This window comes from Canis lupus, chromosome 22 (assembly GCF_003254725.2).
Source record: "Canis lupus dingo isolate Sandy chromosome 22, ASM325472v2, whole genome shotgun sequence".
Lineage (NCBI taxonomy): Eukaryota > Metazoa > Chordata > Mammalia > Carnivora > Canidae > Canis > Canis lupus.
The window spans coordinates 6,145,154-6,152,713 of record NC_064264.1 but is presented as its reverse complement, the minus strand read 5'-3'; positions in this window follow the sequence as shown (position 1 = coordinate 6,152,713).

The window sequence follows — 7,560 nt, the reverse complement described above, 5'->3', positions numbered from 1 at the left end:
AGTCACATCCGGTTCTGTTTGTTCCCTTCTCCCCATGTTATGTATGCATACATGTAAGGAGTGAAATCGTTTTACAAGGCTGATTACAGAAAATAGCAGCGGGCAGGGGCATTGTCTCTCATTTTCTCCTTGCCAGAGGCAACCACTTTTTTAAATCTGCTTAGCTGTGTCTCTTGCCATTTACTTTCATATTCCCAATAGCTTATTTATATGCTTTTGTCACCTAATATTTTTCTAGGGTTTTATTAAATCAGATTATTGAGATTACTTCCTCATTTTTCCAGATAAAATTGTCATACCTTGACGTTCCACTCTGGAGGATGAGACTCTCGCCCTCCTCACTCTCATCCACGTACTCATGCAGCCTCCCAACAAATGATCCCTCAGTCTGTGCGTGTAATTTTGGTTAGATCAATAATGAGTGATCACATTATCTTAATAGTACTCTCTGACCACTTTTCTGCACAATTTTGTTTTCCCGGGAACTAATTCTTATTCTCCCTGTTTGCTTAGTTTTGTATGTTCTTACTATTGACTCAACCTCAACCTCTCCATTACTTTCGTCAAGACTAAAGTTGTCCGAATCAGGACATTCGGCTGCACCAACCTTTCCACCATTTTCATCCTGAAGCCATCTCTCCTGGAAATCTCGACTACTCCAGTCGGATTCAATTGTCCTCACGCCTCACCCAGGTACCTCACCCTCATCCAGGGGAGTCCATTGGGGTTAGATCTTCTGTTTCCCTAAAACTCACATCTTCCTTTTTCTTGATAATTCTCCAGGAGATTTTCAACAAAGAGTGCTTAGGAATTAAACATTTTGTGAGTCAGAAATTGTTCTTATGTTACCCTCCCATTGGAGTGATATTTGACTAGAAGTGGCGTTCCAGTCTAGAAATAATTTTACTTCAGAAGTTTGATGGCAGTGATTCACGACTGCATAGATTTTAGAACTGTTGAGAAACATAGGCCATTCAGATTTCCAATCATTTGCGTAGGGCTTGGTTTTCTCCTCTGGAAGCCTATAGAAACTTCTCTTGTTTTCAATGGTCTGAGAACTCATGATGACATACCTTAACATGGATTTATCTTCACCCACTCTTCTGGTGCTTCATTCTGTGAAATTTTTTTGAACTAGTGATTGTTTCATCCCCTCTATTTTTCTAGTTTTATCTCTTCTCTTTTTTCCATCACTTCTGCCTTTTTGTTCTCTTTCTGAGATATTTCTACAACTTTCTTTTCCAACACTTCTAGTGAGTTTTCCATTTCAGCTATAGTGTCTTTAACTTCCAAAAATTGTCCTTTATTCCCTTGGTGTTTTTGTTTTGTTTTGTTTTGTTTTAAATAGCATCCTGTTCTTCTTTCATGCATGCTTTCTCTGGAAATATTAATTACAGTATTTTCTCCTATGGTTTGTTTCTTCAAGTTGTTGGGGTTTTTTGTTTGTCCATTTTTGCTGTTTGCTTGTGTTAGTCCCCATCTTTATTTTTGAAGGCTTACTTCAATTGTCTAGTGACCTTTTGTTGTCTAATCATATTTAAGAACCAAGCATTAAAGCTCTGCTTGGAAGCTCTGAGCACATGGGTGGGGCTTATCTGATGTCTGCTTCAGTGTGAGATGTTATGTGTGGGCCATTCCCATACAGAAAGTCTGATGTTAGTATCTTTAGGTCTTTTCTCTTGATCTGATTAAATTTCCCAGAGAAGGGTCATTTGCTCTCCTGCCTGAAGATTACAGGCCTGTCAATATTCCAGAAACTTAATGAGAGAGGAGAGGTGGGGGTCAGTCTCCTTTTTTTATAATATCCTTACTGTCGACTGTGGCTGCTATTGCTTAGGCCATTGGCCCTCTCTTTTAGCCTCTCTAGAAAACCATATTATCTTCTGCTGGAACAGGTGAGGAGCAGTCCCTGGGCTACATAGGGTAGGAGAAGATATCTGGAAATCTAATTATCTCTTAAAAGAACCTTTTGTCAATATTCAGGTTTCTTGTTTCACCTTTAAACCCAGTTCCATAGATAACTATATCATGGATTCCTGAGTCTTTGAGTATCCTCTGTAAAAAACTGGGCTGCTTTTTTGCTCTCCCTACTGTTGGTGTAGGATTCCACCCCCTTGGTTCAGTCAAGTTGGTCAACGTTCATCCATCTCCTTACTAGGTTCCAAAAATCATTGCTCTCATCTTTTCTTTCCTATTGAGGTCATGTCATGTAAAAATACTGTCGCTTTATTGAGGTTTCAAAATAAAAAAAGAAAGAAAGAAACATAGGTGCATGTATTCCTAGAAGCAGGGAATACTTTTAAGGAAGAGAAATCACAATAGGAACAACTATCACTGAAAAAATCAGAGGGCAGTACACTAAGGGGAGGGTAAGGGGACAAGATGATTCCGCAACTCAACTCTTTCTCCTAAAGACTGAAGCAGAATGCAACTGCATGACAGAGGAAGAGAGGACACTTCACGATAGCAAACCATGATTGGAGCAGAGTTTAGTATAATGTATGATTTTTATCTGCCCCTACCAATAAAAATAGCTACCATTTCCAGACTGAGTCTAAGTGTTGGTGTAGATAATTCACCTACATTAACTCATTTGATCCTCCTGATGTTATCATGCTCACTTTTCAAATGAGGTAACTGAGATACAAGAAGTTAAGCGAGCAAATCTAAGATTCTAGAAATAAGTGGTAGAGCCAAGACTTGCCCTGCAGCCATTCTGACACTAAATTTATCTCCCTGGGCCATATTCATAATATAACACACACAGGCTCTATTTCTAATATTGTGCTTAAAATTGGCCAGCCAGCCATATTTTCCCCACAGTTCCCCACTCCCCCGCCTTCCCATTAACATCCAGAAACATGTGCTTTGGATTTCTTATTTCTCTCGTTAGATTGTTTGCTTTCCTTTCTTTGTCACCGTGCTAATTTGTTTCCTTAACTTCTGGTTCTTCAATTAGTCAAGATCCACATCACTGACAGATGAGATCAGGGTGTGGTTCTTACCAATGTTTGTGGACAGCATAACTCAAGCAAATAATATTTTATGGCATACTTTGAGAACTTTGAGAAATTTAGCAGATTTGAAGAAAAGAAACTTGGCTTTATCTTTACCAAATGGATTAATAGCTAAGGACAAGAAATGATTTCTTGTGTGCATTATCTGTAACACAGAAAATGAGTTTTGTGTCTTTGAGTAATTAGTTTCTGGTCCATGCTGGGATGAACCAGGAATAAAGGTCATTGGCACTCTGGTTTTATATTCTGTTTTTTACACCTTGAGATTTTGTATTTTGCTACTCAGTTCTCCTCCCTTGCTAGGCTAACTTCTCTTCCCAGAATTAGCATGTTAAGATATTGGGGCATCTGGGTGGCTCAGTCAGTTGTGTCCAACTCTGGATTTCAGCTTTGGTCATGATCTCATGATCATGGGATTGAGCCCCATGCTGGGGCTCTGTGCTCATTGCCAGGTATACTTCAGATTCTCTCTCCCTCTCCCTCTGTCCCTCCTCCCAGCTTGTTCTCGCTCACTCTCTCAAATAAAGAAATAAATCTTTAAAAAAAATTAACACTTTAAGATATTAATATTCTGCAGTGGGTGTGGTCTAGTATGAGACCAATGAACCAGTGCTGCTCCTGTCCCCAATTCAGAATGTCACCACTGAATCTTCACAATGGTGCAATGTACCTCGGCCTAGAGAGGGGACAAGGGATAAGACAAATGAGAGATAAAAGAAGGGAGGTCAAGAAGAAATGGAGAGGGCACCTGTGAGCCACCTTAGTGAGTGTTGAGACTTTGGTTCAGGTCATGATCCTGGGAGTTCCAGGATCGAGTCCCACATTGGGCTCCCCACAGGGAGCCTGCTTCTTCTGCTGCTTTTGTCTCTGCCTCTCTTTCTGTGTTTCTCATGCATGAATAAATAAAATCTTAAGGAGAAGGAGGGGGGAAGAAGAAGAAGAAGAAGGAGAAGGAGAAGGAGAAGGAGAAGAAGAAATAATGGAGGAAGGAAGAGGAAACAAATAAAAAAAGGGATGGCCTTGGGTAAGGATGGCTAGTCTGGTGAAGGGGAGAGGTGCCTAGTGTCATCTCTGGCTCCTTATCTGGTTTTCCCAATGGGGACTGAGCAGACCATCCCAGGTCCAATGGGCAGGAGGCTTCCCCTTCCATTTTGGCCATAATATGGTTGTTTCAGTTCTTCTCTCATTGGCTTTAACTCATCCTATTTGCCTGTTCACGTCAAAACTCATGAATTACATCAGCCTCTGGGAATGATATAGCCCTTTAAATGTATTGGGATAGCCCACAGAGTGTTTTTAAAAGTGAATTTGAATGTCTTTAGACAGACCGGCATTTCTCCGTGTCTCAGGCTCCCACATGCCTTGTTTCACCCTCCACTTCTCTTGCTTAAGTAGCCTGCCTGGCTTTGAATGCATTCGAGTACATGACACCTGGCTCCCATACCTCATGTGCCCTTGCAAGTTTTTTTTATATGTTCATGTTCTTCACCCACCTCCACACAGTAAATGGATATTGGTATATCATTTCCTAAAGGCAGGCGCTCTCAGGAAAGATACATCCCTGATGCTCTGGTTCCTCCCAGCTGTAACGGGAACCATATGTGTTATATTAACTGCCATGTACTGAGTTCCTAATATGTACCAGGCTCTGTCCTAAACATTTTACATGTAATAACTCATTTAATCCTAAAACACAATCAGGTGGGGACACATGAGGACACTGAGTCACAAAGCTAGACCAAATTCACCACATAGAAAACCCAGGACCCCAACCCCTTCTGGCTTCACAGCTTGTGACCAGTCATCACATACCAAGTCAGTTGCTGCCGTTGGCCATGGACATCTATGGAATTGATTAAACTGGGAAAATCATGGGGAAGGCTGGGGGTCAAGGCCTCAGGATTCCAATCTACTCACTCAGTTCCTTGACTCATTTCCTCTCTGTGTGAAAGGGCATATTAGGCAAACAATTTCTTGTGTGCCGCAGGTGTTCTGTCTCTAAACTGGGGAGAACTGGGGTGCCCAGGTGGCTCAGTTGGTTGAGCATTTGGCTCTTGGTTTTGGCTCAGGTCATGATCTCAGAATAGTGAGATCGAGCCCTGCATCAGGCTCCATGCTCAGTGGGGAGTCTGCTCCAGGATGCTCTCTCTCCCTCCCTCTCTGGCCCTCTCCCTGCTCTCTCCTTCTTTCAAATAAATAAATAAATAAATAAATAAATAAATAAATCAGTCTTAATAAAATAAAATGGGAAGAACAGGCCACAATATCCAACTGCCAACCAGAGGAGCCTCTGTTGTTTATTATGCAATTCTTCACCAAAAAACAGTTAAGACTGCAACTCTTCTAAAGAAAGGTTAGGAAAAAACACTAAGCAAAATTGGAAAAATACACCTTTCAGAGCAAAGCAATAGCTTACTTTGTAAAGGCTTGGGACACATTTCTGAGTTTTTTTTCAGCCCTGTCTTTGAGCACTGTAGGAATGCAACACGCGGGGCATAGGCTATTTTCTTAGACAGTCCACAAGTTTGCAATACAAAAGCATTTGGGATTGCTTTTGAATGCTAGGTATTTAAAGTTCCCAACATAATGACTTATTAATAAACTCTCCACTGCTCATAAGTGAATGTTATTAACAAATCCTATTTAATCAGTCAATATAATCTGATTAACTGCAATAAAAGAGGCATCTACATCCTCAGTAATTTGCTGAACTTGCACTACACCAAGAGATGTCTATGCTGCAAACCAAAGTAAGAGCATTTTTTGAATGTGTGTGATAGGTATGACCGATACCTAACACATTTCCCAGGGGGCTATTGGCTTCTGGATTCATCCATACTCAGCAGCAAGCTCACCCTAGCCAAACCCTGCTGGCAGGATAGCTCTCATTCCTCTGTCTTCCACCTTCTGAAGTCACAAAATTATGCAGGCTCGTCTAATACCCGAGAGGCCATGAAGGTGGGGCAGGCAGGGAGGGAAAGGGACAGTGGAACTAGAGCAACCTCTGATTCATAGGGACAGAGAAGCAGAGGCAACCACCTGGGATCACCACCTGGGATCTATCACCTGGGGCCACCACTGGGTTCTTTCTATAGCCAGAGGTGGTCAGGACACCTGTTGCCACCTCCAGAGCTTGGGGTCTACTGATTGCCAGCTCCCATTGCCTTCCAGCAGGCTCCTTGGGGTACTTAAGCAGATAGCTGCTTTACACTGCTCAACCCCAAATTTGGGCAATCCCTGAGGGCAAAAGGGTAAGAATTAAGTAAAAAGTGTCTGCCTTAACATTATTTTTAAGCTCCCCAAATTCAAGGCCCTGATCCACTTTCCACTTGTATTTACCATAATCTATTGTTTTTCCCTCCACATTGCAACCAGCCCTGAGCATGCCTTTCATGTTTCCACCATGTGCCTTTGCTTCTGCCTCTCCCCGACCCCAAGTACCCTCTTCTTTACACTGAGGGGTGGGTGGGGCAAATGAAGAGGCCCCATGTGCTCGGATTCTTCTTCAAAATACAGGCCAGGGGACACCTGGGTGGCTCAGGGGTTGAGCTTCTGTCTTCAGCTCAGGGTATGATCCTGGAGTCTATCGAGTCCCACATCAGGCTCCCCTCCCTGCAGGGAGCCTGCTTCTCCCTCTGCCTGTGTCTCTGCCTCCTCTCTCTGTGTCCCTCATGAATAAATAAAATCTTTAAAACAAAACAAAACAAAATTCAGGCCGGATCTCACCTTTGGGGCTTATTCTCTGACAACTTGAATTTTGTTCCCAAATAGGAATTCTTGTCCTAAATTCTGCTAATATTACAATCAGTGAGTCATTTATTAACATGCAATGAGCCCAGATCATTTACACTCCATCCTCAGGGCTGAGGAAACAGAAAAAGAAAGCCTGGCTCCTGCCCTCAGGGGGTTTCCAATCTAATGGGAAACTTATGGGTGATATTAGGGCATGGAGGTGCCAAAACAGCTGTATGAACAAAGACGCTGAAGTGCTTCCTGATGGTGGGAGAAAAAAGTCCCTGTAATGGTCACAAAAAGCATGAAACACATCATTAGGGGTGCCCATGGGTGCCCACGGCTGCACACTTGGATGGCCGATTCAGTCATGCTCCACTTTGCCTTAAGCCTACTTCAACATACCATTCAAAGTATTTTTACTTGGATTTTTGTTGTTGTTGTTGTTTCATAAAGAGCCTTCCTTTTTTCCTCTTCCTTATGACTTAGCAGCTCTCGGTCCCCTACATCTCCCCAGTCCCTTGTGTGCCTTGCTGGGGCTCCAATCTGGGCTTCAACAGCCACCGGCAGGTAACAGTAACATTCCCAAACATTGCCATCCTGTGGCCACATGAAGCTATAACTGGAAATGGCCACCCCTGCCGCCATTTCAAGGGGGGAAGCCAAGCGGGTTTGCAGTCACCCACCGCCCCCAGAGGACGGCCAGCAACCCTAATGACAAATTCCTGACTAGGAACAGGTGTTCCTCAAAAGTAGCTCTGTGAGGAAGTCAGGAGGAAGCTCTGCACCTCAGGATATGATATTTCTCAGG